Below are 20,659 nucleotides of genomic sequence, written 5' to 3' on the forward strand. Positions count from 1 at the left end.
ATCACCTTGTTTTCCACTTGATGACATCTGTACAAAACCAGGAACAGATATCCCAAGAGGCAGAAATAGGGCCATTAGTTTACCTAGGAAAACTGCTGAGTAATAAAAATAATTTTAATTAAAAATCGAGTGATATCCTTCTACCTGAGGATTAAGAGTCCATTAGCAATAACAAGAAGAAAAAAATCAATTAAACATAATCTACATTTAACATCCCCAAAGTTTGTGAAAATGAGATCTTTTGTTTTCTTTTGATTTAACTCAATAACAGATAAATATTTTCTATTAGTAAGCAACGTCTTCCTCTAAATTTATTTTAGTTATGAAGGTAATATCTAAGAAAGGCTTGACTAAACAACTACCCTACCTGTTCTATAGATCACTGATATCTAGAGCCCAAAATTTAGGAGGTAGTTGTTGTAGTTGGAAGCCCTGGTGGCATGGTGGTTAAGTGCTATGGCTGCTAACCAAAAGGTTGGCAGTTTGAGTCCACCAGGCACTCCTTGGAAACCCCATGGGGCAGTTCTACTCTGTCCTATATGCTCACTATGATTTGGAATTGACTCGATGGCAACAGGTTTTTTTTTTTAATTGTAGTTAGTCAGACTTTTCAGATAATTCCACGTATTACCTTAAGTTACTTTGATGTGAATTTACCATCCCTTATTAAAGAAGCCCTGGTGACACAGTGGTTAAGTACTCAGCCAGTAACCGAAAAGTGGTCAGTTCGAACCCACCACCTACTCCATGGGGGAAAGATGTAGCAGTCTACTCCCAGAAAGATTACAGCCTTGGAAGCTCTATGGGGGCAGTTCTACTCTGTCCTACAGGTTCACTGTGAGTCAGAATCCACTCAATGGCAACTGGTTTTTGGTTAGCCCTTATAAACCGGATTGTAAAAGCTGTTGGTTGTGATACAAATTTTAAAAATATAAAGTCCTACATAGGATGTCAGTTGCTATTTTAATTATGCAAGTTGTAAACTCACATAATTGCAGAAGACAACAAAGAGAACTGGTTTCTTTCTCTTTTGGTGTTCTACAAAAATGACTTACTTTCATTCAAAGTTCCTAAGCTTGTTTAAGCAACTGAATACCTAGACGACAGGTGTTCTTTGTTTAACACCATAATGTAATTGTTTTATTTAAATTTCACCACAGAAATTAGGGAAAAAAGTATAGCAAAGAGGAGTATGTCTTTATATCAACAAATAATACCAAATATTATTTGAAAGAAATTACATTTTAGGAGTCTATAAACAAATAATATGAACCCACTAACTAAATCTAATATGATGTCTGAGGGTGACAAGTGAAGCAAAAAATGTTTGATATTATATAATTGAAAACTCATTAATTTTATCATCTGCTGGGCATGAGCCATGACGATTTAATAAAAATATTATTAGAATTAAGAAATCCAATAATTTTAAGGTTTAAAATACTAAGAACTTAAAATTGAGAGTAATCTAGCCATGATTGGATTTTTCCTTTCTTTTGCAAATAAAGGGATTGTCATTATTTAATTTTAAAAGCTAGTATCTTGGACCAATTTATGGAAAACCAGTATGTGTGTACGTATATGTACAAAAATATATATTTTTATGGAGAAACCATTTTATAATAAATTGTAAACATCATATTTCATTTCAAACAATTTCCGTGGATCTCCTGAGACAAAAGGACATCCACAATACCATTATCTCAAGAACTATAACACTGCTCAATAATACTGTCTAATTAATATACAGTCCATACTGTTTACCAATTATTTTAATAGTGTCCTTTATAGTTGTGTGTTTGTTTATTTGTTGCATCAGAATGCAAAGAAAGATCATGAATTACATTTACTTGTTGTGATCTTTAGTATCCTTAATCCAGAATGGTCTCCCTTTTTGCTATTTTTGTCTCTCATAACATTGACATTTTTCGAGTCAGGGCCAATTATTTTTTAGGATTTCCAATTATTTGGATCTGTCTGATTGATTCCTCATTATTAGATTCAGATTATTTTGTGGGAGGAAAAAAAACCAGGGAGATGCTGTTGACTTAATTAATTTTTAAGACTCTTTTTCTTGAATATGTGTTTCAACATACTCCTGATCTTTTTCATCAGTCTTCATTTTTTTTTCTGATCCTGATACGTTATATGGAGCCCTGGTGGCACAGGGTTAAAGAGCGCAGCTGCTAACCAAATGGTTGGCAGTTTGAATCCACCAGCCACTCCTCAGAAACCTTACAGGGCCATTCTACTCTCTCCTATGGGGTCGCAATGAGTCGGAATCGACTTGATGGCAATAGGTTTTTAGATACTTATATATTTGTATTTTTCATTTAATTTTGTGTATGCTTACAGAGTGTCCAAATTTTATATATTAATCAAATATTAATCAATCAATTCATTAACTTGATCACTTAGCAACTTGTTAATTAAATAACATTTCATGTTCCATAGTTTGTAAGTAAATACCATCTGCAAAGAAATTCTACTAACTATACATACCCCTTTTAGTCTAACAACTTTGTGTATCATATTAACATAATTCTGATGGGTTTAGAGACTAATATGGCAGTAGACAGTAGTATTACCACTTTTTTCACTCAATAATATATGTATTAGTGCTGCATGGTTTTCAAGACTTTTTCATATACACTATGTCATTTGTTCTTCAAAATAGCTCTAAGAGTTAGGCCAAAAAATAATAATAATTATTATAGTATTATTCTTATTTTATAGGAAAGTGAACTAAGGCTTTGTTCCAAAATGACTTGTCCAAGGTCATATGGATAAGAAGTGGCAGCACTTGAACTTAACTATAAATATTAGGACTGAAAATGCAGTGAGCAGCTTTGCTTTTGTTCATCACCACACCATTGTCTTTGAATCACATCAGTAAGAAACCTTCCCAGAAGGCTCCCCAAAACATCTCATCACATAGTCAAGTATATTCAAAATCTTTTCCAGGCAATTTCAAATACAGTTTTCATACAGTGTGTCTTCCAATTATCATAGCAATTTGTGCCTTTTTTTGTCCAATTATTTTTACCTCATCTGGGAGTTCCAATTGATTGAAGGCATTTTTGCCTCATTAGTTTTTAATTGGCTCACTTTGGTACTTTTACAAATGTCCAACCTGACCGGCAGCCATCTTTGGGGAGCTCCATACCCCACCCCAACACTAGCATGCTAAGTATGTGTAATGGTATTTGACTTAATTATCACCATTGTAGATAGATCTTGGTAAAACAGCTAATGTTGTTGAGTTTAGAATTTCCTGAGGGGGAAAAAAAAATATCCCTGAATGGTTTTTGTGGTAAATTGGCTAAGGAATCAGAAAGAGAAGGGTAGTAGAGATCTGGCTAGGAATCCAAAAGCCTAACTGTGCCTGTAACTCTGTCTATTCACCTAACTTCCTTAAGCTACAGTTTGCTAATCAGTAAAATAATGCCATTGAACTTAATTGTCTCTAAGATTCTGGCTAGCTATAAAATCCAATTATTTTGTTGGCTAAACATCAGAAATAATGTAAATAACTTCAAATGAAATTGGACTACGGAAGAATATTCTATTTTAAATTCACCGGTGATCTAAAAAGGGGAAACTATACTTTCCTAAGGAAGTGTTTTAATTTTCAAAGATACAAAACCATACTTATTTGACAGATATTTTTATATTTACTAATTTGGTAGCATTTTAAATGCAAAATACTAACATGACCCAAAATCTCTTTTCCATTGTAACTATATTTACATTTTCTGTGCATTTTGAGTCTTTAATATTGTCAGTTGCATTTTGGATTAATCTATCTGTACAGCGCATAAATCTGAAGCAGCATACCACTGTACTAACTTGCACACCTATCATCATGATAATATTAACAATAATAATAAACACCTGTCACCACTTTCTTTATGCTCAGGACATTCAGTTCCCAAAGAAGCCTGTTGCTTCCAAACTTCCTCAACCACAGATGAATTATATGTGCTCACAGAGTTTTCAAAGGGAAGATGAAAAAACTTAAATTCATCAGTCACTAGAAAGGCTTGTCTAACACCATATTCACAATAGGTTAAGAGAGGTGGCATAACGTGGTCCACAGTACGCAGTTCAGAATCAGAGTTCACTGAGTTTGAACCTTCGCTCTGCCATCAGGATTTCTGAGAAATTTGGAGATAATGATGTAAAATGTCTAGGGCTTTTCCTAGAACATTTATACATTCATTACCTGGTGATGAACAGCAACAATTATTATTATATTTCAGTAACATTTCAGCATTAACGATCTATGTGTTTAGGGGGTAGTAGACGTTTGGCAGAATCATCTTAGGAAGTATTCAATACCAGCGCACGAGAGATTTCAGATGATAGACTAGATTTGCTTCTCTAAACCCTTTACATCATAACCGTCTAACACGTGATTATCTACCCAGTCCTGATCTTTTCTCACTGCTCGGCATCTCATGAAGCATACCAACACATACCCAGTAGCTCACACCAGAGAACTACCAGTTATCACTGAAACCTCACCCTCCCTCTCCTTTACAGCTGATATTCATCAACAACAAATCAATTCACTTGCATTTCCCAAATATCTCTTCAATCAACCCATTTCTTCGTATCTCCACTGCTATAACCTTCTTCTGGACTATTGTACCAAAAAAAAAAAAAAAAAAAAAACACACACACACACAAAAAAACCTTTGCCGTCCAGTTGATCCCAACTTATAACAACCCTGTGAACTACTGCAGAAGTCTTGTAATTGATCCCCAAAATCCACACATGGTTCTCTTTGATCCATCATTCACACTTTAGTGATCTTTTTTTTTTTAACACAAGTGTGCTAATTTCCCTGCAGTATACCAAGCACATCAACAGCATCCCAAAATCTGAGTATAAAGACCAAAATCCTTAACACAGCCCACAAGATTCTTAGATTATATGCAGTCATTATCTATCTGCTGAAGTCAACCTAAACTACTTTCTCTTCTTTTTCTATGCTCAGATCACATTAGGCTTCTTTAATTTTGGTAAATGTTGTTACCCTCTTCAACTTCAGTATATTTATATACACTGTGCCTTCTGCCTAGAACATTCTTCTCATCCTTCTAACCACCATCCTTCTAACCATAATTTCAACTCACTTATCAGTGAGCCTTCAGTGACTGACTGAACCCTGAACAATTCAGGCCTTTCTTTTCTATGTTCTCATAGCACCTTATTTTTTCCCTCTGCATATGTCACCCTTTGAAATTCACGTTTACTATACTGTGTGTTTATTAAATTAATACCATAAATTGTAATTTCCATGAAGACATAGATCAAGCCAATCTTTCTCAACTGTGTATTTTTAGTGAATAACACAGTGCAGGCACAAAGTTGATGCTTAATGAAAATTAGTTGAACCCATGCCAAAACCAAACCCACTGCTGTCTAGTAGATTTCAACTCATAGTGACCCCATAGGACAGGGGAGAACTGCCCCCATAGAGCTCACAAGGCTGTGAATCTTCCCATGGAGCAGCTGGTGGGTTCGAATGGCTGATCTGTTGTTAGCAGGGCAGTGCTTTAACCACTGTGCCACCAGGGCTCACTATTAGTTGAACAAAGTACAAAAAGAAAGCCAGAGCTGTTTTGTCACTGTTATTTTTTCTTATGGTTTTATATTTTCAAAATATTTTTTGTTCTCTAAACTCTCTGCTCTTTTTTTTTAAGCATGTATAATTCAAGCACTATGCCCATCTATATGCACCCTTGATAATTGTGCCTGATTGACCAACGACATCGTCAGCATATAGTCCTGATCAGCACTATCAAACTGAATAGGTGCAATTCTGGGATTTTATTACCATATTGGGCTTTATTACAAAATGTATGTGATTTCCATTAAGATTTTTGAAATACTGAAAGTAATGAACTAAAAAAAAAAAAAAGCAAATACTTAGGTTACCTGAAAGGACCAGGACAGATGTCCCATGATCTACCTTTCCTGTGTTCAGATGATTCTCAAATTATAAATTAACTGTGTTTAAAAGTTCAGACATTAATAAATTAATGGTTTAGAACTCATAGGGTATTTACCAAGAAAAAAATGTGCAAAACAATATAAAGATTACCATCTAGGCCCACATAAAAAACACAGTTTAATTGTGTAGCAAATGTAAAACTTTATCTACAGAAAATGCACTGAAAGTGGTTATACCACCACCAGACACAGTTACAACGACTGGAGCTTTTCTAAAACTAATTTCAACAGATATTAAAATGGGACTTTCCAGTGCATAAGGTTGCACTATTTCTGAGGAGTAGAATGGCTACCTTCAGCTGCACTGGAACTGGAACATTTGAATAGGACGCTTTTAGGTTAGGCATCTAGGGCTGTCCTGCAGACAAGGGCACCACAGTTTTTGGTCAATACAAACAAATGAGCTATCCAAAGGATTTCACAGGGTTGGGTTTATCTATTAAGGTACTAGGAAACACCATTCAGTTTGCTTTGCTTATTCTTTCATCTTGGTAATTCACTGTGGAGCAACAAGTGAGAGTAAGTGTATAGTTATTAGATTTGGCCACTCTGGTGTCTATGGTGAGCTGATTAAAAAAAAAAAAAAAAAGTTAATTACAAGTTAATTTTGTGAGGCAGAGCCAAGATGGCGGACTAGGCAGACGCTACCTCGGATCCTTCTTACAACAAAGACACGGAAAAACAAGTGAATCGATCACATACATAACAATCTACAACCCTGAACAACAAACACAGATTTAGAGACGGAGAAGGAACTAATACGGGGAAGCAGCGATTGTTTTCAGAGCCTGCAGCCAGCGTACCAGTCAGGTACGGCACAAGCACAGAGAGCTGCTCCACCACCCTGAACTAACCCCAGGAGGGGGACCAGCCGGTTCCGCGGGCGGCGTGGGACGCAGCCGGTAGGAGAAGTCCCCGGGAGGCAGTGACTGGTCTTGGAACGGGAAAAGCAGCGTCCCAGCCGGGGAACCATCCCGCCGGGATTTGGACTGGACGCAGGTACGGCATAAACACGGAGAGCTGCTCCACCCCCCTGAACTAACCCCGGGAAGGGGCCCAGCCGGGTCGCGCGGGCGGCGTGGGACGCAGCCGGTAAGAAAAGTCCCCGGGAGGCAGCGACTGGTATTGGAGTGGGGAGAACAGCGTCCCAGCCGGGACACTCGGTCACGGCACAAGCACAGGGAGCTGCTCCACCCAACTGAACTAACCCCGGGAGGAGGCCCAACTGGTTCTCAGAGGCGGCACGGCAACGCGGCTGGAGGGACGAGAAGTCCCCGGGAGGCAGCGACTGATTTTGGAGTCGAGAGTGCACCGTCCCAGTAGGGGAACCTTGACGCTGGGCGTGGGGCTGGAAGCAGAGGATCTGACCTTGATTCCAGCGGGCCAGACCCCCTGGGGGCAATCTCCACACAGCCAGCACACATAGGCGACGCGCCCCGTGGGAATCTCAGATATAATAGTCATTCCAAGCAAGACAAGCAACTCTGGCTATATTCTGAGGTGCTACTCTCCTATCTCTCTGTTCCCTCCTCCACCCTCCCCAGGCGGCTTCATTAACATCCGAATAGCCTGAGCCAGAGTGAGAACTCTGATAGGGATCTGACTGCATTTTTTTTTAGCGGATTTTCTAGAAAAACTAGTTTCCCAGCGATGGCTCGGAGACAACAATCCATATCAAACCACTTAAGCAGACCATGACAGCTTCTCCAACTTCCCAAACAAAAGAATCAAAATCTTTCCCAAATGAAGATACAATCCTGGAATTATCAGATACAGAATATAAAAAACTAATTTACAGAATGCTTCAAGACATCACAAATGAAATTAGGCTAACTGCAGAAAAAGCCAAGGAACACACTGATAAAACTGTTGAAGAATTCAAAAAGATTATTCAAGAACATAGTGGAAAAATTAATAAGTTGCAAGAATCCATAGAGAGACAGCATGTAGAAATCCAAAAGATTAGCAATAAAATTACAGAATTAGACAACGCAATAGGAAGTCAGAGGAGCAGACTCGAGCAATTAGAATGCAGACTGGGACATCTGGAGGACCAGGGAATCAACACCAACATAGCTGGAAAAAAATCAGATAAAAGAATTAAAAAAAAATGAAGAAACCCTAAGAATCATGTGGGACTATATCAAGAAGGATAACCTGCGGGTGATTGGAGTCCCAGAACAGGGAGGGGGGACAGAAAACACAGAGAAAATAGTTGAAGAAATCCTGACACAAAACTTCCCTGACATCATGAAAGATGAAAGGATATCTATCCAAGATGCTCATCGAACCCCATTTAAGATTGATCCAAAAAGAAAAACACCAAGACATATTATCATCAAACTCACCAAAACCAAAGATAAACAGAAAATTTTAAAAGCAGCCAGGGAGAAAAGAAAGGTTTCCTTCAAGGGAGAATCAATAAGAATCAGTTCAGACTACTCAGCAGAAACCATGCAGGCAAGAAGGGAATGGGACGACATATACAGAACACTGAAGGAGAAAAACTGCCAGCCAAGGATCATATATCCAGCAAAACTCTCTCTGAAATATGAAGGCGAAATTAAGATATTTACAGATAAACACAAGTTTAGAGAATTTGCAAAAACCAAACCAAAGCTACAAGAAATACTAAAGGATATTGTTTGGTCAGAGAACCAATAATATCAGATATCAGCACAAAACAAGGTCACAAAACAGAATGTCCTGATATCAACTCAAATAGGGAAAACACAAAAACAAACACATTAAGATTAATTAAAAAAAAAAATACACATAACAGGGAATCATGGAAGTCAATAGGTAAAAGATCACAATAATCAAAAAGAGGGACTAAATACAGGAGGCATTGAACTGCCATATGGAGAGTGATACAAGGCGATATAGAACAATACAAGTTAGGTTTTTACTTAGAAAAATAGGGGTAAATAATAAGGTAACCACAAAAAGGTATAAAAACTCTATAACTCAAGATAAAAGCCAAGAAAAACGTAACGACTCAACTAACATAAAGTCAAACACTATGAAAATGAGGATCTCACAATTTACTAAGAAAAACGCCTCAGCACAAAAAAGTATGTGGAAAAATGAAATTGTCAACAACACACATAAAAAGGCATCAAAATGACAGCACTAAAAACTTATTTATCTATAATTACGCTGAATGTAAATGGACTAAATGCACCAATAAAGAGACAGAGAGTCACGGACTGGATAAAGAAACACGATCCATTTATATGCTGCCTACAAGAGACACACCTTAGACTTAGAGACACAAACAAACTAAAACTCAAAGGATGGAAAAAAATATATCAAGCAAACAATAAACAAAAAAGAAGAGGAGTAGCAATATTAATTTCTGACAAAATAGACTTTAGACTTAAATCCACCACAAAGGATAAAGAAGAACACTATATAATGATAAAAGGGACAATTGATCAGGAAGACATAACCATATTAAATATTTATGCACCCAATGACAGGGCTGCAAGATACATAAATCAAATTTTAACAGAATTGAAAAGTGAGATAGATACCTCCACAATTATAGTAGGAGACTTCAACACACCACTTTCGGAGAAGGACAGGACTTCCAGTAAGAAGCTCAATAGAGACACGGAAGATCTAATTACAACAATCAACCAACTTGACCTCATTGACTTATACAGAACTCTCCACCCAACTGCTGCAAAATATACTTTTTTTTCTAGTGCACATGGAACATTCTCTAGAACAGACCACATATTAGGTCATAAAACAAACCTTTGCAGAGTCCAAAACCTCGAAATATTACAAAGCATCTTCTCAGACCACAAGGCAATAAAACTAGAGATCAATAACAGAAAAACTAGGGAAAAGAAATCAAATACTTGGAAAATGAACAATACCCTCCTGAAAAAAGACTGGGTTATAGAAGACATCAAGGAGGGAATAAGGAAATTCTTAGAAAGCAACGAGAATGAAAATACTTCCTATCAAAACCTCTGGGACACAGCAAAAGCAGTGCTCAGAGGCCAATTTATATCGATAAATGCACACATACAAAAAGAAGAAAGAGCCAAAATCAGAGAACTGTCCCTACAACTTGAACAAATAGAAAATGAGCAACAAAAGAATCCATCAGGCACCAGAAGAAAACAAATAATAAAAATTAGAGCTGAACTAAATGAATTAGAGAACAGAAAAACCATTGAAAGAATTAACAAAGCCAAAAGCTGGTTCTTTGAAAAAATTAACAAAATTGATAAACCATTGGCTAGACTGACTAAAGAAATACAGGAAAGGAAACAAATAACCCGAATAAGAAATGAGAAGGACCACGTCACAACAGAACCAAATGAAATTAAAAGAATCATTTCAGATTATTATGAAAAATGGTACTCTAACAAATTTGAAAACCTAGAAGAAATGGATGAATTCCTGGAAAAACACTACCTACCTAAACTAACATATTCAGAAGTAGAACAACTAAATAGACCCATAACAAAAAAAGAGATTGAAATGGTAATCAAAAAACTCCCAACAAAAAAAAGCCCTGGCCCGGACGGCTTCACTGCAGAGTTCTACCAAACTTTCAAAGAAGAGTTAACACCACTACTTCTGAAGGTATTCCAAAGCATAGAAAATGACCCAACTCATTCTATGAAGCTACCATCTCCCTGATACCAAAAACAGGTAAAGACATTAAAAAAAAAGAAAATTATAGACCTATATCCCTCATGAACATAGATGCAAAAATCCTCAACAAAATTCTAGCCAATAGAATCCAACAACACATCAAAAAAATAATTCACCATGATCAAGTGGGATTTATACCAGGTATGCAAGGCTGGTTTAATATCAGAAAAACCATTAATGTAATCCATCACATAAATAAAACAAAAGACAAAAACCACATGATCTTATCAATTGATGCAGAAAAGGCATTTGAGAAAGTCCAACACCCATTTATGATAAAAACTCTTACCAAAATAGGAATTGAAGGAAAATTCCTCAACATAATAAAGGGCACCTATGCAAAGCCAACAGCCAATATCACTCTAAATGGAGAGAACCTGAAAGCATTTCCCTTGAGAACAGGAACCAGACAAGGATGCCCTTTATCACCACTCTTATTCAACATCTTGCTGGAAGTCCTAGCCAGGGCAATTAGGCTAGACAAAGAAATAAAAGGTATCCAGATTGGCAAGGAAGAAGTAAAGTTATCACTATTTGCAGATGACATGACTATATACACAGAAAACCCTAAGGAATCCTCCAGAAAACTACTGAAACTAATAGAAGAGTTTGGCAGAGTCTCAGGTTATAAAATAAACATACAAAAATCACTTGGATTCCTCTACATCAACAAAAAGAACACCGAAGAGGAAATAACCAAATCAATACCATTCACAGTAGCCCCCAAGAAGATAAGATACTTAGGAATAAACCTTACCAAGGATGTAAAAGACCTATACAAACAAAAGTACAAAGCTCCACTACAAGAAATTCAAAAGGACATACTTAAGTGGAAAAACATACCTTGCTCATGGATAGGAAGACTTAACATAGTAAAAATGTCTATTCTACCAAAAGCCATCTATACATTTAACGCACTTCCGATCCAAATTCCAATGCCATATTTTAAGGGGATAGAGAAACAAATCACCAATTTCATATGGAAGGGAAAGAAGCCCCGGATAAGCAAAGCACTACTGAAAAAGAAGAAGAAAGTGGGAGGCCTCACTCTACCTGATTTCAGAACCTATTATACAGTTACAGTAGTCAAAACAGCCTGGTACTGGTACAACAACAGGCACATAGACCAATGGAACAGAATTGAGAACCCAGACATAGATCCATCCACGTATGAGCAGCTGATATTTGACAAAGGACCAGTGTCAATTAATTGGGGAAAAGAAAGCCTTTTTAACAAATGGTGCTGGCATAACTGGATATTCATTTGCAAAAAAATGAAACAGGACCCATACCTTACACCATGCACAAAAACTAACTCCAAGTGGATCAAAGACCTAAACGTAAAGACTAAAACGATAAAGATCATGGAAGAAAAATTTGGGACAACCCTAGGAGCCCTAATACAAGGCATAAACAGAATACAAAACATTACCAAAAATGATAAAGAGAAACCCGATAACTGGGAGCTCCTAAAAATCAAACACGTATGCTCATCTAAAGACTTTACCAAAAGAGTAAAAAGACCACCTACAGACTGGGAAAGAATTTTCAGCTATGACATCTCCGACCAGTGCCTGATCTCTAAAATCTACATGATTCTGTCAAAACTCAACCACAAAAAGACAAACAACCCAATCAAAAAGTGGGCAAAGGATATGAACACACATTTCACTAAAGAAGATATTCAGGCAGCCAACAGAGACATGAGAAAATGCTCCCGATGATTAGCCATTAGAGAAATACAAATTAATACTACGATGAGATTCCATCTCACACCAGCAAGGCTGGCATTAATCCAAAAAACACAAAATAATAAATGTTGGAGAGGCTGCGGAGAGATTGGAACTCTTATACACTGCTGGTGGGAATGTAAAATGGTACAACCACTTTGGAAATCTATCTGGCGTTATCTTAAACAATTAGAAATAGAACTACCATACAACCCAGAAATCCCACTCCTCGGAATATACCCTAGAGATACAAGAGCCTTCATACAAACAGATATATCCACACCCATGTTTATTGCAGCTCTGTTTACAATAGCAAAAAGTTGGAAGCAACCAAGATGTCCATCAACGGATGAATGGGTAAATAAATTGTGGTATATTCACACAATGGAATACTAGGCATCGATAAAGAACAGTGACGAATCTGTGAAACATTTCATAACATGGAGGAATCTGGAAGGCATTATGCTGAGCGAAATGAGTCAGAGGCAAAAGGACAAATATTGTATAAGAGCACTATATTATAAGATCTTGAGTAATAGTAAACCTGAGAAGAACACATACTTTTGTGGTTACGAGGGGGGGAGGGAGGGAGGGTGGGAGAGGGTTTTTTATTGATTAATCAGTAGATAAGAAATGCTTTAGGTGAAGGGAAAGACAACACTCAATACAGGGAAGGTCAGCTCAATTGGACTGGACCAAAAGCAAAGAAGTTTCCAGGATAAAATGAATGCTTCAAAGGTCAGCGGAGCAAGGGCAGGGGTCTGGGGAACATGGTTTGCGGGGACTTCTAAGTCAATTGGCAAAATAATTCTATTATGAAATCATTCTGCATCCCACTTTGAAATGTGGCATCTGGGGTCTTAAATGCTAACAAGCGGCCATCTAAGATGCATCAATTGGTCTCAAACCACCTGGATCAAAGGAGAATGAAGAACACCAAGGTCACACGATAACTGTGAGTCCAAGAGACAGAAAGGGCCACATGAACCAGAGACTTACATCATCCTGAGACCAGAAGAACTAGTTGGTGCCCGGCCACAATCGATGACTGCCCTGACAGGGAGCACAGCAGAGGACCCCTGAGGGAGCAGGAGATCAGTGGGATACAGACCCCAAATTCTCATAAAAAGACCAAACTTAATGGTCTGACTGAGACTAGAGGAATCCCAGCGGCCATGGTCCCCAGACCTTCTGTTGGCACAGGACAGGAACCATTCCCCGAAGACAACTCATCAGACATGAAAGGGACTGGTCAGCGGGTGGGAGAGAGACGCTGATGAAGAATGAGCTAATTATATCAGGTGGACACTTGAGATTGTGTTGGCAACTCTTGTCTGGAGGGGGGATGGGAGGATAGAGAGAGTTGGAAGCTGGCAAAATTGTCCCGAAAGGAGAGACTGAAAGGGCTGACTTAAGAAGGGGAGAGCAAGTGGGAGTAGGGAGTGAGATGTATGTAAACTTATATGTGACAGACTGATTGGATTTGTAAACGTTCACTTGAAGCTTAATAAAAGTTAATAAAAAAAAAAAGTTAATTTTGTGTATTTATCAAGAAAATAGCCTAGAGTTCTTTTAGATTTGCTGAATTTTTCATAAATTACCCAAATTAGTGAGATATATTTGAATTGCAGATAAACCTAACAATGAATTATTCTGCTAGAATCACATGCTTTCTACTTAACAGAGCCTTTAGCCAAAGCCAGAAGTGACATGTAGAGTGGGCACAGGTAGAAAACTCATTGCAGAGTGGGCCTGGCATATGTAAATGGCAACAGTTTTAGAATTATTTGAAAGACATTAATGCCCAATATTTGTGACTAGGATGGAAAACGGAGGCTCAAAGATTTGAATTCAAGCTGAAACTGTATTATGAAAATTTAAATACCAAGTTTTTATGGCAGGTCTAAAATGGTGAATTCCTCTTAGAAAATGTAATTGTAAGAGCCAATTAATTCATACTAGGCAGGAACGCTAGAGTTAATGGAGTTTAATTAAAAAGACAGGGCTTCGTCTTCGGATTTGAGGACAATGACAAATGAAACCTTAATTAGATTCTTAGCTTCCAGGAAAGAGTATGTTCCACGGGGTTTTTGCACAGGAGGTGCCATGTTTACTCACATAATTCCTTGTGCTGCTTAGTTCCTTTCCTCCAATTTTAAGGAAGAAATAAATTTTTGTTGTTGATTGTCACCTTTTACAAGACAAGTGTTTGTTTTCTCTTTCTATATGATCTCTCAAAATTTCCTGAGGCTGGGATCATTTTTGAAGCTCAGAAGTGGTTTACATTAGAAAATCTGGGATCCTGGAATTTTCATTTGATTCCTCTTTCCTTATAAATCCCTTGGTTTCCTTAGACTTAATTAGCCATACGAAAACTTTCCAAATAGCTGGTTTGCACTCCTAGGACTACAAATTTCTTCTCTCAACTCTAGTATCTACTTCAGCAGTTGGTATCTTACAAGAACAGGGTCTTCTGCTGCTGACACCTTTCCTGCCTGATAGCGCCACACCAAATCATTTTCTTATATAAGTGAAAATTATTTATATTATTATTATTGCCCTGTCTTCATTTTTTTTTTTTTTTTTTTTTTTTAATCATTGCAACTATTTTTGAAATGGCAATGTTGGGTAAAGGTGATGTTTGTAAGTACAGTGGGTCTTAACAGATAAGTAAAGAATAATTAGAGTGTGTCATATTATTGGCAAATCTTGTTTGGCTTGTTTGGGTGACTGTAATGCCAATAATTATCGGGGCATTTAAAATCGATCATTTTAAAAAGACCTACTCAAACAGTACGTGAAATTAAAGAAATCAGAATTTCAGAAAAACTGAAGTTAGGGGTCTTTTAAATATTGTAAAGGAAAAAAAAAATCATTCCAAACAATATATTCCCATCAGTGCCACCCTGTACTAAATTGTAATTTTGTCTTGTTTTAGTTCTAGGCTGCTTGTTATTATAATTTATTATTTGCAAAAATAGTAACCCACACACCATTTTCTCTTTTCTACCAAACGGTGAAGAATGGCAGCATCATTATAATAAATACACCAAAGCCTTGTACTCCTAGGAAGAACAGTGCATCACACTAAGTTCTTAGGGAGAGTGTCATCTAATCATCAAATAAAGTGACCAAATACCTAAGAGGTACAAACTTTCATCTGGGAAAAGGGTGGATATTCTACTAACAAAAGCAGCTATGAGCACCTTTGGAATCTACCCCAGAATGGATTAAATACTAAAATAAAACTTGGCTTTTATGAGATAACATGATAATATGAAGCTCATTCAGGAGTTACCACTTGGGCAACTAGGAATACACTGAATATAATTTTAAAAATTACATTAAAAGAGAGAAAAAGAGGAGAGGAGAGAAAGAATAGAAAAACTGAAGTCAGAGCTCCTTCAAGTTAAAATTCAGAGATGAGAGAGTAAGGCAGACTTTTAAACTGGAAGGGTCCCAAAATACTTCAGACACTAAGAAATGTTCAGCAATAGGTTAACCACATTGCGCTGTTCAAGGTAATGCAGGGCAAGGTGTGGGCCAGAAGAAAATCTAATGTTTGATCTATCACGACTGAGGCAGGATTGTGCACATATAGTGCTGTTAAATATACAAAGAATTGTATAGACACTCTACTTACCAGTTCCTATCCTAGAATCTAGCAGAACAGAGGCGCAACATATGTCTGCTGAGTTAAAGTGAACTGACATATAAGTTTTATGTTATTGATTTGTGTCCGGCCAAAAAGGGTGAAAGCTTTTTCTGTTTAGTTATTTAAAGCAAGAGTCATACAAGCTACTTGGATGAAGGCAATGATCGGTCATAACTTGTCACTGGCCTAAGAAACTGCTGACATTAGGATAACGTGTATGCCCCAGAAAGTCGATTCTCAACCACGATGTTCTGACTAAATGCAATGTTATGCTGCAGTGGCCAGTAATTTATTACTAATATTAAAGAATGATATTAATGGATGATTTACTTTTTAAAAAAAGGATATACAGGAAGGTGTGTATAACTTTTTGTATGAGAGACTGAATTGATTTGTAAACTTTCACTTAAAGCACAATAAATGAAAGAAAAAAAAAAAAAGAGTGTGCTTCAGGTGATACCTGTGTCATCTTGCCACATTCCGACATGATAAGTTTTTCAGATCACAGTCAAGCCAATGAGAACATAGTCCTCCATTTATCTTGTCTAAGCCACAGCCAGCAGCGTGACCTCACAGGAACAATTATGTCACAGGTTCAGGTATAGGACCAAAAAAGAAACAAAACAAAACCGAGAACTAAAGACTGTGAAGTTAGAGAAAGGAGGTGTACTTACTGAACAGTGACTGACAATAGTTCTTTCTGAAAATGGGCTTTCAAATGATTAGATATATATGCATATTTATGCCAAGATAATTGAAATCAATTGAAGAAATCCTACAGAAATAAGATCTAAATTGGACTTTTACTGTCACATATTAAAAGCACCTTTTTTTTCTAGAAAGAAGATGAGTGGAAATGAAGGAGTTTCTAGTCTCAGCTTAAATGTAAGGAATTTTACTGAACATTTCAAAGATAAAATTTTGAAGAATATAGAAAGAACACTGTAAGAAATTTTACATTATTTTAGATATTTAACCCAAATCTAGCCCTAAGTTATTATTTGGTTTTCTAATCGAATTTGAAATTCCCTAGGTATTTAGTTACAACCTCCGCTATTCCCTAAGATACCATAAACAGCATCAACTTCATACTTTTATTTTACCCCTTCCTGGTCCTTGAAAACATTTGCGTTTGCCCACTCATGCTAAAAATTACCATGAACAGACTGTGAAAAGAAGCATCAGCTTTTTACGATTTCATGAAAGGCTGCTTCAAGAAATTTAAGAACAGATTTATGCTATAAGTATTAATGACAAATGTACACCATTAAGCAATCCTGAGATATAAAGAAAATAATTACACACATTGATGTTAAACATGAGCATGAACAGAGGAAATACGTTCTCAGGAGAAAACGGAAGACAAGTTCAACATTTATGGAGTTAAATTCCTGATCAAATCTAACCAAGAAAAAATGCAGATGAATACCAAGAAAAAATGCAGATGAATAACCAAGAAAAAATGCAGATGGAAGAAATTTTTTTAGTTTTTTCCCCGCCATAAAATCTATAAATCCTCTTTCACATAAACACTGGAATTCATTCCACTGAATTATTTACATCTTATAAAACCAAAGAGTATATCATTTAAAATATGTTTTATAAACTATCTGCTCAGTTGACAAGGATATACATAATCAGGAGTTAGTTTAGAAGTGGCATATTCCCTTGGCTGGAATCAACACTTGAGGAACTGATCAAGAAAACCATAGAGGCCACAGTGAGTTGATAAGGTGCCCTTGCCTATGTGAGCTACTTGGCATTTCCAAGATCGCTTACCTGTTTAGAACTTAACTTAAAACATGTAGTCATTGAGAACAGTGGTACGCATCAGTCATATCACGTTGTCCACTGAAAAGCAGTAGAAATGAGTAGGAAGATTTGTGGGTGTTCCCGGGAACTCATCAGTCTCCTGTTCATTTTCAATAGGAGACTCACAAGTTCCTGCAAATGCACACAAACGTATTTTAAACAGGCACCCTTGGCAGCTAAGCAGATGCTGATATTTCCTCCACTTCATGTGAATACAGTAAATGCTTCCCTCGCAGTGTCCTCAGCAGCTCAGCTGGGCTTGAGATTCTTTCCAAACAGTGTAGTGGGCATCCCAGTTGCTGGTCACTTACAGTCACTTCTTCAACAAATATTAATTGAGCACCTCCTATGACAGGTACTGCTCTTGTCTCTGGGAATACACTGAAGAACATTTTCTTGCTCTTATGGATATTCTATTGGACATTAGTCCAGTTTGCTTTCAATCGTGCTTGAGTCAAAGTATTGGTCTCCAATGCCAAATGAGATGCAGGGATAATGTTTAAATTTTCCATTATAAAAAGTTCTTGGTAAAGGTTGCAGTTCTCAGTGCAATGGGAAGAACCTGAGAATGGAGATTAAGATGTCTGAATTCCAACCTTAATGCAGGTAAAACCTAGCTGTATTTTCATGGGATGACCATTTAATCTTTTTTGGCTTCAGTTTTCATATTTGTAAATTAATGATTTGGGCTATTTCACCTTTACTTCCACTCCGAATATAACTGGCTGATTACAAGGTAAGAACTGAAAGCACAATATAAAATGATTTCTTTCACAAAGAAATAATAATTGAGTTTTTTTTTATTAGCTTCTGATACTGATTTTTTCTTTTTTTGAAGTTTTAATTTCCAATTAGATCTCAGACTGTAGCACTCAAATAACAAGACTGCCCAATTCTTGACCAGGAAGGTGAGACAATCCTCAAGGTGGATACGTGTTCAAGATGAAGTTTCAGCCTTTACAGTTTTCTGGAACTTCAAGATGTAGAAAATTCTTCCTCTTTTGGTTCACTTGAATGGAAAAATAAATATTCTAATACCCACTCTCATTATGAACAAGCATGTGTATGAGAATATGCACAAACACACACATACACACACATACCAACACACACAAAGACACATGGCCTTCAAAACTCTTCATCCTAAAAATATTCACAGCTGGCAAAAACTCACACTGAGTACAGCATTGTAAACAGATTGCGTTGATTTTGCAACCTATATGCCACTGCAAGAGGCTGTCTATTTAATGCTCTATATAAAAAAAAAAAAAAAATAGGTTTATTTTTCAAGTCCTGTCTAAAAAGTGGCAGACATACATTAGTTTTTTGTTTGTTGTGGGGAGGAGGGGGAAGGGTGGGTACAGCTCAGGAAGGGTTGGTCCGAATAGAATTTTCAGTTCCTGGAGTTTGTGACTTGACTATCCCTGCCTGCTTCTCACTGTCAAAGTACTGAGAACATGTCCTCACATACCTAGTTGAGCTGAGAGAGGAAGCTGTTAACATTTGCTTTCAAGTAAGAACACAAAAGTATACCAGGGCAGCAATGCCATGGAGCCCTGTACAAAGGGGCCTGTCTGGGTACTCCAAAAAAAAAAAAAAAAAACACATTGCTGTAGAGTCAATTCTGACTAATAGTGACCCTATAGGACACAGTAGAACTGCCCCATAGGGTTTCCAAGGATGTAAATCTTTACGGAAGCAGTCTCTCATATCTTTCTCCTGAGGAGTGGCTGGTGTGTTCAAACCTCTGGCCTTTTGGTTAGCAGCCAAGCACTTGACCACTGTGCCACCAGGGCTCCTTGGTATCACTGGAGGTGTGTGAGGAAAAAAAACACAGTCAATGTGACCTCAATGATTCTGACTTGTGATATCTAAGTGCTTGGATGAAGACTAAACAAATAAACAAAAAACGACAGCAACAAAAAAAACATTGCCTTTGAATCAATTCCAACTCATAGTGACCTCCAAATGGACCTGTGGTCAATTACTAGTTTGGTGGAAATGTGTAGAGAGACAGTAGGGCATTCTCTCTTTCATTTCTACTGTGACTAGGAAAGAGAGTCGGCCCCAAGGAATAAGTTCCTCACCAGGTGGGCAATATTTAAATTAATGACTACTTACTTTTGTGGTCCACTATGAGTCGGAATTGACTCCACAGCAATGCGTTTTTTTTTTTTCAGATATACATATGTGAACCATATTCTACAAAGGTCATTTGCTTTATGATTAAAGTCTCCAACTAAAATTACAGTTTAAAATTCAAGAATACTCGAAATAGCCTATGCAATTAAGAGTAGCTTACATTCTTTTTCCAAGGAATAAAACCATGAATCAAGATCATCTCAATGGCAATGGGTCTGTTTTTTTGTTTGTTTGTTTGTTTTTAATTTTTATTTTTGGAGGTGCAGCATCCTATGTATTTCTTTTGTTTTTCCACATTTGCAAACTTTTCAGAACCAAAAAAATCAATTATGACATGGCATAGCATATGGAAATTTACATTGTTAAATAATAAATCAATATGTCAGAGAACATTTATTACAACAAACTTTGCAGAGCAATAGACCAGGTGTTCAAATAACTATGGTACAATCTCTCCCTTTACAGTGCTGTACATTAAAGGGTTAGCCAATGGTAACATACAGGTTCTTAGTCTCAAATGCATGCTACAGATTCAGATATGCAGAGATGATGAGGGAGAACATTAAACAGGAGTAAATGGTACAAACCAAGACACAGAGGAAGTAATGTTGATGTAATAGT

This window comes from Elephas maximus, chromosome 9 (assembly GCF_024166365.1).
Source record: "Elephas maximus indicus isolate mEleMax1 chromosome 9, mEleMax1 primary haplotype, whole genome shotgun sequence".
NCBI classification, from domain to species: Eukaryota; Metazoa; Chordata; class Mammalia; order Proboscidea; family Elephantidae; genus Elephas; species Elephas maximus.